Source organism: Diabrotica virgifera, chromosome 7 (assembly GCF_917563875.1).
Source record: "Diabrotica virgifera virgifera chromosome 7, PGI_DIABVI_V3a".
In the NCBI taxonomy this organism is placed as follows: domain Eukaryota; kingdom Metazoa; phylum Arthropoda; class Insecta; order Coleoptera; family Chrysomelidae; genus Diabrotica; species Diabrotica virgifera.
This window is the reverse complement of record NC_065449.1, coordinates 55,726,297-55,741,955: the sequence shown is the minus strand read 5'-3', so window position 1 is coordinate 55,741,955 and position 15,659 is coordinate 55,726,297. Positions and strand designations below refer to the sequence as shown.

The following is a 15,659-nucleotide window of genomic DNA, read 5'->3' as shown; positions in this document are numbered from 1 at the left end:
AATGGCCGTTTTTTACAATTGCATTATTTATTGTACAAATAATTTTTTTATTTTTTAAAGCTTTAAAATGAAGACCTTTCAATTCCAAACATAAAAAAAATTGTAAAGCCAAATTAACGAATTTGTTTCTTAGATATTATAAATTGTTTATCCCAAGAGGTCAAATGTTGAAGGCTGTAAGTTTTTGAAAAAAAAAATCGTAGAGAGTTGGTGAAACATCCAATCTCCTTTTAAAGAGTTATATTTTCATATTCTGATGTAAATCAATGCGTAAAACATTTTTAAACCTCTAATTTTTGGGTTTGAAAATAAGGGGGCAAATTTCGTTATAAACATTTAGAGCTGAAGCGGCCCTGTATATCCTATGAGTTTCTAACTTACAGATTATTGTTGCTGAAGACAAAACGAAGATTTATAAAAAAATTAAAATTTTTTACAATCAACTGAAGCCGAGATAATTGTGTTTTTTTCTTAAATCGTAGTGCCTTTATTTATAACAATTAAGAAATTATTTTACAGGCATTGACTAAAGAAAGATTTATATTATCTTAAAATAAAAATTATTATAAAATATAATTACATTTAATTATTAAAAATCATTTTTTAAATCGGTGCTTTTGCAAGCGGCCGAATTTTGCAAATCGCCCGGCTCTTGTATTAAATTTTGACAGAAAACAATTTAATAATATTACCATTATAATATACAGTCTATTTACTTTTTTATTTACTGTATTTGTTTTTCTTGATAAACTTTTATATGTGAAATCCAAAAGAATAGTCACTACAAGAAGAAAAAGTTTTATATTGTATATTATAGTAAGAAGTAACATTATTATAATTATATTTATATAACAATGAAAAAATTAAAAATATAGTTATATATTTCATATATATGTAACATTTTTGTAATATTATTTCCACAGAAATGAAATTTCACATATAAAAGTTTATCAAGAAAAACAAATACATTGGTAAATAGACTGTATATTATAATGGTAATATTATTAAATTGTTTTCTGTCAAAATTTAATACAAGTTACGTAAAAATTTTCGGACCGCGCGGATTTGAAGTGAGCCGGGCGATTTGTAAAATTCGGCCGCTCGCAAAAGCGGCAAAATTTTAAAAATAATTTTTAATAATTAAATGTAATTATATTTTATAATAATTTTTATTTTAAGATAATATAAGTCTTTCTTTAGTCAATGACTGTAAAATAATTTCTTGTTATAAATAAAGGCACTACGACTTAAAAAAAACAATTATCTCGGCTTCAGTTGGTTGTAGAGAATTTTTATTTTTTTATAAATCTTCGTTTTGTCTTCAGCAACAATAATTTGTAAGTAAGAAACTCATAGGATGTACAGGACCGCTTCAGCTCTAAATGTTTATAACGAAATTTGCCCCCTTATTTTCAAACCCAAAAATTATCTAGGCTTCAGTTGGTCGTAGAAATTTTTTATTTTTTTTATAAATCTTCGTTTCATCTTCAGCAACAATAATCTGTAAGTTAAAAACTCATAGGATGTACAGGACCGCTTCAGCTCTAAATGTTTATAACGAAATTTTCCCCCCTTATTTTCAAACCCAAAAATTAGAGGTTTAAAAATGTTTTACGCATTTATTTACATCAGAATATGAAAATATAACTCTTTAGAAGGAGATTAGATGTTTCACCAACTCTCTACGATTTTTTTTTCAAAAAGTTATAGCCTTCGACATTTGACCTCTTGCGATAAACAATTTATAATATCTAAGCAAAAAATTCGTTAATCTGGCTTTACAATTTTTTTTATGTTTGGAATTGAAAGATCTTTATTTTAAAGCTTTAAAAAATAAAAAAAAAATATTTGTACAATAAATAATGCAATTGTAAAAAACGGCCATTTTGGTTTTTCGCAGGCTGTTTTGCAATAACCAATTAACCAAATTAAACTTACCTTACCTCAAATTGTAGGTTTTTTAATTTACTACAACTTTCTATTAAAAAGTTTTTCTCTAAAATCAATATCCTAAGCTGCAAAATTAAAAATCCTTGAAAATTGCAAATTTAACAAATGGAAATCGCAATAAAAAAGGCGCACAATATTTTTGGTTACATTTTAGTAGAAGTTATTCCTGGCATCGTGCTTTACAACACCTGATAGGTTTCAAAAATTCCTGAATTTTATCCTGAAATCGACCTATTTCTCACCCACAGCCCACAGGTATATAGTAGACGAGATTATCCACATGTTTTTTGGATATAATGTGTTAATACTGACCCCTTACCATTGTGAATTTAATCAAATTGAACAAATTTGCAAAACTTACTAATATAACTATATTGGACTTAACGGTCATAGTGACGCAGTTTTGGAAACGTGGCAAGAACCATTTAATACTGCTACACCTGCAATTTGGGAAACTTTGCTTGAGTTCGACAGTGCTTCAAATATTGGAAGAAGTTGCTGAACATTTTCAGCAGAGCTGACTGTTTAAATCAAAGCCTTCCTGATCCTAATCAAATTAGCATCCCTAATCCAAAATATTCGAAATTCGTGAAATATTCTATAGTTCAAAAATAAACTACATTAGTAGTTCATACATACTAGAACTACAGTTGAGTCCGCGAGTCTTTACCCGTGCGTTATCATTTAAAGCATACGAAAATAAGTCGGAAATTTACTAAACGCAACGGCAAGTGGATATTACATATTCCGATCACGGGTTATAGTATAAAATTTGGCGTTATCAAATAAATCATCATCATAATTTGGCTCTACAACCCTATGTGAGTCTTGGCCACGTTTACTATTTCCCTCCATTGTTGTCGGTCCTGAGCAGCTATTTCCCATTGCTGTACTCCCATTTTGCGTAGATCGCTGGCTACTGCGTCCTTCCATCTCTTTCTTGGGCGACCAACTGACCTTTTTCCATCGGGCCTTTCCCAGAATGTGGCGTTTAGAAGTCTTTCGTCACTTGATCTTAGTACGTGACCCGCCCATCGTATTCTGTTTGATTTAATTTAATCAAATAAATAGAATGTCAAATTTAAGTTTTGCTTTAAAATTTTGGTGCATAATTACAGCTACATTTGAAGTAGCTTAATAAATTATTTTATTATCATTGATTAATGAATAAATAAACAATTTATAAAAAAATTCGATAACATATTTTCTTTTTGTTATTTTATTCACTTTGGCGGAACCTTAAACACAAGCATTCAACTATGTCAACAATGAGGTTAGCTTTGTACGTTGTCAAAATTTATCATAAAATAACATAAACTTATTACAAAATTTCTAACTCCAATATAAAATTAGTTGTGAAAACAACTCTTTGTATACTATAAAAACTTCAAAATGCAAAAATTCGACAAAATAACAGCAAAAAATTCAACAAACTGACAGCCACAAAAGTAAACAAACCAAAACGTCAGAAATTTTACTTAAAATATGTGAAAACATCCCGTCTTTCTTTGTACCTATCTCTTTTCAATGCACCGAGTCTAAATCGTTCATAAAAATAACATGTGTCTTTACTTAATAACAGGCGGCTGCTGGTTTGTCATTAATTTCATGCGTGGAAGAGAATGATGCTAAATAAACAAGTAATTGGACTTCGTAAGTCCTAGGATTTCACCCAAAGTAATCGAAAGTAGAACTAGAAGTCGATCTTGTATGTTGGCGCCTATCTCGCTTCACTGTTGGAATGGGACGGGGCCATTCCATCAGTGTTGACAGTTCATTGGTTTTATCTCGCCAGGTATTAATGAAGCACGGGTAAAGACTCGCGGACTCAACTGTACATAAATTACATTTACTCTGACTGGAGTACGAAGGGAACCATTCTCGATGGAACTTTACGGACGGATGGGACGTGAATTATAAATTGTAAAATTCCCTCATTTTCTTTAGTCTCAGCATCCGTATGGCTTGCAAATTGTAGAAGCCTCGGAGGTGTAACCAGAGAAGGTTCCCATTGTTTTCAGTCTGATGGGGTGTAGAGTAACATTTTTTGATGTTGTTTTATGTGCTATTAGATTGAAAACTTAGTCCTTATTCTATAGTTGTTTTAAATTATATTTCATAATTGCTTTTGACGCTTCGACTTCCACTCCGGAAATCGTCTTCTGAAATTATTAAAAACATATCTATAGATTTGAAACTATTATTTACGAAACAAAAGTTAAATACGTTAATAAACAAACAAATTTTGGAATACACAAACATAAAGAGAACTTTGGCACGGAACACTAAAATGCAGACAAAATAAAAGAGGACGAATAACATAAAATAGTAAGTATTATGAAGAAATAAAGAGTAAATAAATTTCATTTGAAAGTATTTAGTACATTAATAATGATATAATGAATATTAATTTATATCAATTTATGCATATAAATCCATAAACACAATGTATTTTTTTAAATTTCTTAAATAGTCCGTTCTTTAACGGTAAAATATTGCAAAACCTCTAAATTTTAAAAAACCGCTTGGATTGACATGAAATTTGGCATACACATAGCTAACAAGTCAAAGAAAAAAAGTGATATTGTGCCGATATGTGCTTTTGGCCTGGGGCTGGTTTTCACCTCCTTTTGAGGGTGAAAAAATATTCGTCCAAAGAAAGTCAGGAAATTGATAAACTGGCTAATTTTAAGTAACTTTTGTTCCACAGAGTTTTTTCACTAAGTCAATACTTTTCGAATTATTTAGCAGTGAATATGTTCATTTTTTCAACAAAATAACCACGCTTTAAGACGGTTCTTCGCAAATAACTCAAATAGTAAGAATTTTGTCGAAAAAAGATTCTTAGCAAAAATATAGCCTATAAAAATTAAAAATGGTTTATATATCACGTCTCTACACCTAGTAGAAGCAGAGTTATAGCTAATGAAAAATAGGTTCATATTCGTCAAATTCCAAATGGAATACTTTAACGTGAAATAACCAAAAATGAAGCACATTTCGGGAAAAACTCATTACAACTTATTTTAAGTGTTTAAAAAAAGCTTCATTTTTGTTTTATAAAAAAAATTTTTAGCATCAAAATTAAACAAGTTACGTTCAAAATAATGTTAGTCGTTTTTGGTTTTGGTAAAGAAATCGAGAAAATCACCCCCTAATTAGTATCTTAAATGAACTTAATCGTTACGACTTCACAAGTTTCTTGACTCGTGTATATAGTGTTTATATGATCTGTAAGTTTCATCGGTTCAAAGTCCTTATTATTGAAAGGGCTGTAGTTAAAAGGGGTTGAACGAGTCACTGATCACGAATGTATGCAAATTAAAAACACCAAATCTTAATCAATTTTTGTCTAACAGAAAAACAGAAAGATACATGATATTCAGAAAAGCAAATCTGACTTTTTTTGTTTTTCGAGATTTTTAGTATCTCTAACAATTTTTAAGTTATTTTGAAAAAAAGCATATTTTTCAAAATTTAAGTTTTTAAAAATTTTATTTTGAAACCAAATATTTTCAAAAATAAGCACTTTGAATCGATGAAACTTACAGATCATATAAACACAACATAAGTAAAATAATTTGTGGAGCGGTAACGAATAATTTCATTTAAGTTGCTAATTAGGGGGTCGTCTTCCCGATTTTTTTTTGCAAAAACAAAAGGGACCAACTTTATTTTGAGCGTAACTTGCCTAAATTTAATGCTAAAAACTTTTTGTAAAAACAGGAAAAAATCTTTTATTAAACACTTTAAAAAAAGTATAGTGGGTTTTCCCCAAAAAGTGCTTAATTTTTTGGATATTTCACGTCGAAATATTCTATCTGAAATTTGGTGAATATGAATCTATTTTCCATTGGCTATAACTCTGGTTCTACGAGATCCAGAGACCTAACGCGTACACCATTTTGTTTACTTTTTTATAGGATATATTTTTGCTAAGAATGTTTTTTTCGACAAAATACTTACTTTTTGAGTTATTTGCAAAAAACCGTCTAAAAATGTGGTTATTTTGTTGAAAAATGAACATATTCACACGCAAATAACTCGAAAAGTGTTGACTTGGCGAAAAAGCTCCTGTAGAACAAAAGTTACTTAAAATTAGTCAGTTTACCCATTTCCGGACTTATTTTGGACATATATTTTCTCACCCCCAAGAGGGGGTGAAAGTCACCCCCAGGGCAAAAGCACACAAAGGCACAATATCACTTTTTTTTTCTTTGACATGTAAGCTATACGTATGCCAAATTTCATGTCAATCCAAGCGGTTCTTTAAAATTTAGAGCAAAAACCGTGAAAGAATGGACTATAATAATAGGTACATTAGCAAATAAAGTATGCGTGAATATGCAATAGATGGGAGTGCAATTAGAACGAAAATATGCATTGTTTCGGAATAATTCAAACAAGCTTATATTTTTCTAAAACCTTTTTTGTTAGTTTATATACATGTTAAAGTAAAAAGTTCTACTCGCAGATTTGGCCGCTAATTGTTTATTAATTGTTTAAACAATAACAATTGTTTTGTATAAATAATTTTAAAAATATCGTTAAATTCATCATTTTACTTTGATCAAATATGTTTCTATTTTGTTTTTGGTTACGCTGAATCCGAATGTGGTATTACAATTTGAAAATTCTTATACAGAAACTCTTATACAGTATGTTTGCGTAGCTAGGAACCACATGGAAAACTGTTTTATTATCAATTTTACGAAAAAAAGTTGTTCTTCATAAAATACTCTGGATAGCCAAAAATCTAAATCTCAACCACCAGATACCAAATTTTATCAATTTTATACGAGTTATGTCAAAAATATGAATTTCTTTAAAGAGTAAAATACCTTTTTATTCCAGAATATCAAAAACTGCTATTATGAAAATTTGTTTGAAATTAAAAACTATGTTTTAATATACAATTACATTATTCTAATCGAAAAAAAAAATTCAATTTTTTCTCAAATTACGGATACCCATCATCATTTTATTACAATTATTGTAACTATTTTATTATCAATTTTACGAAAAAAAGTTATTCTTCATAGAATGCTCTACCTGGTCTAAAATCTATGATATAACCATCAGATATCAAACTTTTTCAGTTTTATACGAGGTATGTAAAAAATCTGAATTTTTCTTGAGAGTAAAGTGCCTTTATTATACACAATATTTTAATTAGAAGGATGTAGTTGAACACTGAAACATATTTTTTAATTCCAACCAACTTTTTTTTATAACAATTTTTGATATTGTGAAATATAAAGGTACTTTACTCTTAAGTGAAATTCATATTTTTTGACATACCTCGTATAAAATTAATAAAATTTTATATTTGATGGTTTTTTCTTAGATAATATACGATGCAGAGTATTTTATAAAGAATAACTTTTTTTCGTAAAACTGATAATAAAAAAGTTATCAATAGGTTCCAAGTTACGCAGACATACTGTATAAGAGCTAAAAAATTTTTTTTGTTGAACATTTATTATTGTTGAAGCTTATTATTAAATGTATTTTAGATAAGTTTTACAGAAAAAAGTTTTGATCACTTTGTATAAACATTTTTTTAGCTGGTAATTTTCGGTTTTGTATTACATTTTTGTTATCTTTCTTAATTTTCTCAAAAAGAAATAGTTTATTTCATTTCTAAAGTAAAATAATTCAGTGCATTTTACAGACTACATCCCCAGCTTTAAAAAAAAAAACACCTATAAAATGGCAATAAATCTGTTGAAAATTGGGTAATACCGTCTTAAAGTGGTGTTAATTCTGTAAAACTATAAAGTTTTCAAAAATTACATTTTTTGAGATTTTTTTTGAATGAAATATCGTTTAGTAAGATGATTGAAAGGTAGTTGTGCAAGATTGAGAGTTTTATAAGAAAAATTGTATTAGTTACACATTTTTAAATCATGTTTAAACAAAATTCATGTAAGTCTCATTTTGAGCCCACAACGTACTTATGCCCATACATTTTGTTTCTTTTTACTACAACTCTAAGGTAGCTTAATTATTCTTCTTTCATGTTCAATTTGTAAAATTTCATTTGATCGATTAGTTAAAGAATTACATTAAAATAACTTAACCATGCACTTCGCCGTACGCTAGTTTACAGTGCGCCAATATTTGTGAGCAGGGTGACTTTAGCGTTTTCAATAAAAAATTATAGAAGCTACAGATTTAATTTTAGAAAAACCTTTATATAAGGTTTTTTTTTGTAAAATTTTCTGAATTTTTCAATGGAGAAGTCAGTTTTTTTCAAAAATTTATATTTTTGGAGTTATTTAAAAAAACATCTATTTTCGCAGTTCATTTGTTTAATAAAAAATGAAGCACCCACTTCTCGAGTAGAACTTTTTGATATGTTGTTTATTAAACACTTCTTAATGAAATTACAAAAAGTACTATCTTGTTTGATTTTTTCCGAACTGAAAATCTATGAAAATCTATATGCACTCCCCTACAAGTTACAAGTATAAAGTTATACCTCCTATCCTGTTCAAGGCGTTTTTTTTTATCAACGGGAAGACATACTTAAATCACCCACACAACACGTTTTGTCACAGACCACTCAGTAGCTCATATCACTTTATTTCAATAAATTCGAACAGAGAGCACTTATATAATATGGTCAACCAATCACGATCTGTATGTTCACAAGCAATAACAAAACTTTCGCGATACTTAAGTAGTTTTTTTTGGAAATAAAAATTATAAATATAAGTGGGACAATCACGCTTGTGGTGTGGTTATTACAAAAGGGTAAACATAGGAATGTTTGTAGAACATCTGTTGACAAGTTGGGTTTGTATTTTAAGATCAACAACGGTAATTTGTTAGCTGGAAATTAAAAGAAAAGGAGGATAACCTAATAACCAAATACACTCCTGGACAAAAAAATTGGGACACCTTAAAAATGGGTCATTTTTGATGTTCCGAATCTCCTAAACCTCTTGTCCGATTTTAGTGATTTTTTTAGTATGTTATGGCCTTATTCTTTAAGAAGCTCGATGTAGTAATATTGTTGCTGAACATGTAAATGTCATTATATACCGGGTGTAACAATAATACTGTGTTTTTTCCTCAAAGTTCAAAACACCCTGTGGAATATTCTAGCATTTAAAAAATATTGAAATTAAAACTCAATTGTAGCCTTGGCCTTTCTTAACATTCTGCTTTGTGACTCATTCACTTATGTTGGATATTGAAAAAGTTAGGTACTTTGACAACTAGCCATGTTCTTCATCAAAAATTCTTCATCAATACAAAACATATCACAAAAGGATGTCCACAAGGATCAGTTTGTGGACCTACGTTCTGGGATGTAATGCTAGAGGAACTGTTGGAACAATTGACTATAGATCCTGAAGTGCTTGGAAGCATAGCATATGCAGATGATTTGTTGCTGATCATAGATGCAAACTTAAGAAGAGAATTAGAAAATAAATCAAATGAAGTATTAATAAGAGTAAATGATTGGATGAATAAAGTAAAATTAACAATATCAGATTCAAAAACAACATATAGTTTAATAAAAGGAAATTTAGAAAGAGATCCAATTATAAAAATTAGAGGGAAAACAATAAAAAGAAAAATGGAAACAAGATATTTAGGTATTATAATAGACGAACAAAAATTATTTACAAAACACATGAGTTGTGTCTGTGAAAAGGCAACAAAGATCATGCATAGCATTGCTAGTCTAGCACAGAAGGAATATAGAATTTCGTTCCGACAGATGAGAATATACCTAAGTACAATACTTGCATCAATTGTAGGGTACGGTTCAAGTGTATGGGCACATAGATTAATAAATAAAAAAAACGCAGAAAAATTAAATAGAGCTCAGAGAGGATTTCTTGTAAGAATGACGGGAGCATTTGGAACAACTGCAACACAGGCACTCACAGTTTTAACTGGAGTAATGCCAATGCATTTAGAAACACAAAAAAGAGCATGTAATTATTGGCTAAAAAAAGAAAAATATGAAAAAATAATACAAATAATAGGATTAGATATAAGAAATAAAAGAGAATTAAAAGAAATAATAAATAGAAAAAGACAAAATGAATGGGAAAATTCAACAAAATCTAGACGTTTATACAATTTTATACCAATATTAGAAAACATTCCAAATTATTTTAATCCAAAACAAGGTTTAATACACTTTTTAATAGGACATGGACCGTACCCAACATATTTGGAAAGATTTAACTTAAAAGATGATGCATATTGTGAATGTGGAGAACTAGGTACACCAGAACATATAGTGTTACATTGTGAAAATACTATAGAAAATGAAGAACACAGAGAAATGAGAAGAAGATTAGAAAGAATTGCAATAAGAGATATATTACAAAATGAAGAATATTTTGAAATATTAAACAATCTCACACAAATAATATCTAAAAAACAACAAGAAATCTATAATAATAGAAGAAGACAACCAATAATCCAACCCTGATGAAGTTGAGTAAGATAAAGTTAAAATAAATAAAATAAAATATAAATTCAAAAATAGATATTTACAATGATAATAATAATAATTCAATATAAAATAAATAAATAAAAATAATAATTCAATACATAATTCATAAAAAAAAAACTACCAACTCTCTTCTGAAAATAGAGGGACTGTCTTTATAACTTAGAAGGGAGTTGATAGTACCAAAAATATTTTAAATTGTTTATTTAAATTTGTTTGTTATACGTAATTAAGAGATTATGGCAAATTGTTATTGTAAAAATAGATTTAATAGTTGAGTAAAAAATGTAAAAATATAAAAAAAAATATCTGTAATCCCATCAGGAAAAAACGACCTGGATTAGTCACTAGAGGCCAGGTCATATGTATAAATAATAAATAAAAAAAAAATAAATAATAAATAAAAATCAATACAGGCTGTTTCTAAATAAGCGCGACAAGTTTTAAGGGGTAGTTCTGCATGAAAAAATAATGACCGTTTGATTTATGAACATATTTATGTCTGCAAATGCTTCGTTTCCGAGATACGGGATGTTAAATTTTTCTTACACACTGACGATTTATTTATTGCTCTAAGACCAGTTGAGATATGCAAATGAAATTTAATGAGTTTTAAGAGGTAGTTATTGCGCAATTTTTGACGTGCAATTATGTATTTTATATTCATAATTGGCGTGCATACCGGTCATATAACCCGGTCATATACTCTGTATGCACGCCAACGGTGAATATAAAATTTTTAGTTGTATGTCAAAAAATTTAAAATATCTACTTCTTAAAACCTACTAAATTTCATTTTCATATCTCAACCGGTTTTAGAGCAATAAATAAATCGTCAGTTTGTAAGAAAAAATTCAACATCTCGTATTTCGAAAACGAAGCACTTGCGGACATATGTTTATAAAGCAAACTGTCATTATTTTTTCTTGTAGAATTAACGCTTAAAGTTTGTCGCACTTATTTAGAAACACCCTGTATTGATGAAGAACATGGCTAATTGTTAAAGTACCTAACTTTTTTATTATCCAACACAAATGAATGAGTCAAAAATGATAATGTTAAGTAAGCCTAAGGCTACAATTGAGTTTTAATTTCAATATTTTTTAAATGCTAGAATATTCCACAGGGTATTCCGAACTTTGAGGAAAAAACACAGTATTAGTTTTACACCCGGTATATAATGATATTTATATGTTTAGTAACAATATTGCTACATGGAGATTCTTAAAGAATAAGGCCATAACATACTAAAAAATCACTAAAATCCGACAAGAGGTTTAGGAGATTCAAGACATCAAAAATTACCCATTTTTAAGGTGTCCCAATTTTTTTGGCCAGGAGTGTAATATGAATATATATATAAATATTTATAAATACGAATAAATGAAAAATTGAGTGAAATTTTCTTCTTCTCCTTGCAGTATTGCCTGTTTTTCTTCATAGGTGTCGTTTATTTTGCCCCTAAATAATTGTCCTTTCATCTTTTCCTTGGGCGTCCTATACTTCTTTTGCCTAACGGTGACTTGTCCCTGTCTATTTTTACTATCCTTGATTCAGACATCCTGCTTATGTGTTCATTCCTCTACCTCACATATGCGTTTGATTTCCTCACTTCTTACCCTGTCCTGTGGTCCTTTTCCAGCAATCCTTCTTAAGATCTTCATTTCGTTGGTCTTCAGATGTCTTTGTGTTTTTCTTGTGTCTGGTCTTGTTTCGGTCTAACTGACTTATATGCTTGAGCCTTTGTTTCCAGTCTTAGGTGTTTGTTTTTCCAAATTGTGTCTTTTAGGCATCAGGTCGTTCTACTGGCTTTAATTATTTAGTCTTCTACCTCTTCTTCGATATTGTTGTCGGCTGATAGATTAATTGCCAGGTATTTGAAAGTCATTACTTGTTGTATGTTACAGAAGCAGAGATGAAATACCTCAGAAGAACGATTGGAGTAAAAAGAACTGATAGAATCAGAAATGAAGGAATAAGAGAAAGTCTCAAAATCAAACCGATACTCGACTCAATCCAGGAGAAAAAATTGGCATGGTTCGGACATCTAACCCGGATGGACAATAATAGACAAGTAAAAAGAGTGTGGGACGCCAAACCAATAGGGAAGAACAGAAGAGGAAGACCCATTAAAGAATGGAACAGTGACATCTCGCAGATACTGCAGAGTAAGGGTAAGACTTGGCAGGAAGCAACACAGATGTCATCCAATAGGAAGGAATGGAGAGAGTTCGTTAAGAGCTAGGACACCTCAGAAGATTGTAAAATATTGTAATTTAATGAATTGTATTATAAACGGCCCAACACCGAAAGGTACAAATGGGTCTACTGATTAAGTAAAGTAAAGTAAGTACTTGTTGTATAATGTGATTGTCTAACTATAATTTGCATCATATTGGTTCTTTGTCTATTACTAATAGACCAGGGCGCATCTGTAAAAATATTAGTACATTTGGACGTTGAGAGGTGACTCAAATTTTTTTGCAGAAATTGCTTAAAAATAACTCAAATAATAATATTTGAGTTATCCTCCCTCTCAAAAAGGTTCGGAACATTGTTTAAATAATCAAAATGTGAAAAAATGAAGGAAAAATTCGATTTTTTTCTTCGTTTTTTGATTATAACTTTAAAAGTGTTCATTTTCGAGAAAAGTTGAATTGACATAAAAGTTGCGTAATTAAATTTTCTACAATATAAAATTGGTTAAAAATTTAAAAATGGTCACCCTTGTTGCAAAATAGCAATAATTGCGAAAAAACCATACAAAAATAACTCTTTGCATTTTACGTCTTTCAACAATTTATGCTACACTTAGGATCTTCATATTTTACCCAGAAAAACTTTATGATACAGTAAAACAATACTGTAAATTTCATTAAGATCGGTTCAATAGATTTTACAAAATATATTTTGAAATTAAGCTTTCGCAAAAAAATTCTTTTTTCAAAATGTTACAGGACTGAAAATAAAACAGATAGCAAGTTGAAAAACAAAGCAGTTTTTTTTGCCTATAGAAGTGTACTGTACCTTTCATTTGCAATTTGCAAAATTAAAATCGATTAACTACCACGGCGTCAGGAATTTTTTTAAATAAACATTAATTATTGGTGCTGCGCTCAGGACAGCGGATAGTTTGCTCTAATTGGGCATTCCAATGACCTTTGATAATGATTTATACATTTTAATTTTTATTACATTTCGATATAAATAAATAAATTTGTTTATTGCAAAATAAAAACACATACTCTATCCTTTGAAATAACACTTTTTTTAGCAAAAACTGTCTTTGTTCATATATTTTAACTTAGAGAATAAACGTTTATTATTTTTAAACATATGCAATGTTTAAACAATATTTCACAAACAATAATAAAATTAGTTTGATTTTTGTGGAATTAAAATAATAAAATATAACAAAATATAGAGTAAGAAAATAATATATTAGATAAAGATTGGAAGAAATTTTGGTGGAAATCAACTTGTGTGAATCCAACACCGCTGTCCAGCGCGTAGCACCAATAATTGTTTATTTAAAAAAATTCCCGACGCCGTGGTAGTTAATCGATTTTAATTTTACAAATTGCAAATGAAAGGTACAGTACACTTCTATAAGTAAAAAAAATTTCAACTTGCTATCTGCTTTATTTTCAGTCCTGTAACATTTTGAAAAAATGAATTTTTTTGCGAAGGCTGGATTGCAAAATTTATTTTGCAAAATCTATTAAACCGATCTTAATGAGATTTACAGTGTTGTTTTATTATATCATAAAGTTTTTCTGGGTAAAATATGAAGGTCCTAGGCGTAGCATAGATGGTTTAAAAACGTAATATGCGAATACTTGTTTTGTATGGTTTTTTCGCAATTATTGCTATTTTGCAACAAGTGTGACTGTTTTTTAAATTCCTAACCAATTCTATATTGTAGAAAATTTAATTCGACAACTTTTATGTTAGTACATATTTTCTCGGAAATGAATACTTTTAAAGTTATAATCAAAAAACGGAGAAAAAAATCGAATTTTTCCTTCATTTTTTGACATTTTGATTATTTAAACAATATTCCGGACCTTTTTGAGAGGGAGGATAACTCAAATATTATTATTTGAGTTATTTTCAAGCAATTTCTGCAAAAAACTTGAGTCACCTCTCAACGTCCATCTCAAAACAGATGGGCCCTGGACTAAAGCTTTTTGTTGTTGGGCTGATATTTTCATATTCATTTCTTTTGCGCTAATGTTGTATTTGCGCAGTAATTTTTGTAGGTCTTCTTCGCACTCTTCTACTAACACGGTGTCATCAGCGTAACATAGTACTTTTATCTCTCTATCGTCCATTTTGTACCCTTTTTTTTCTTCACTTGTTCTATTATTGCATCCAACACTCTGTTAAACAGTAGAGGACTTAATGAATCTCCTTGCCTGATTCCTGTGTTTGCTTCTATGGGTTCGGTTATTATTAATTTGATTTTCATTTCTTTTTTTGTTTCTTGCATATAAGTTTTCTGTCAGTTTTATTATATCCAGTGGTAAATGTTTGTCATATAGTAGGTGTAGATGTGTTTTTTCATATATAGTAGTAAATGAAATTTTGACCTCAAGAAAATAAGGGAAAACAAACATGTAACGGAAAACACTAATATCATTCTTGTATGAATATGGGATTTTCCAATATTTAGCTATGCCTCTCAAACGTTGACCATCTGAATAGCAGATAAGAATAGAATCAGTGCATCTGAGATGTAGCGTATGAGAAGAATACGTTGAATATCTTGTACAGTCAGAAGAACAAATGCACCTGTTGTTGTGGAAGTTAAATATCTACAAAATCTCTCCAGTTTCGTCAAAAATATTTACATTCTTCTGACATCTGACATAATACAGAGAAAATAGTAGTCCAAGGAAAATTCTTCGTTAAAAAAGTAGTTTTCTGGGAGGAAGAAATGTCGGGGCGATCACCTACTCGATGGCCGGATACGCTCTAAAAATGACTGACGCAGAATAGAGATCTACCAAGTATGAAAGGGATACGTCGACTAGTTTTAAAATACTGAGCAAAAATATTTTTTTAATTTTTAAATAAAACACCTTGTAACTCAATAAGGAGCCATATTTTATTTAAGTGATTTTGGTTAAATCCTAATATTTTGAGGTCTAAAATCAACATCTCAGAGATTGGACATTCTTAATGAAACCCCTTCTATAAGCAAAACTATATCTTTTACCATAAG

The 15,659-nt window shown here is 29.4% G+C and overlaps 1 protein-coding gene across 1 annotated transcript in view; it reads right to left on the bottom strand.

Moving 5' to 3' along the window:
- LOC114334484 (uncharacterized) overlaps positions 1–8,594 on the bottom strand; it is a 104,260-nt gene extending 95,666 nt beyond the window's left edge. The window contains exon 1 of the mRNA XM_028284530.2: positions 8,435–8,594. The gene's annotated coding sequence lies outside the window, so the exon portion shown is untranslated. The remainder of the gene's footprint in view (positions 1–8,434) is intronic.
- Between the last annotated feature and the right edge of the window lie 7,065 nt (positions 8,595–15,659).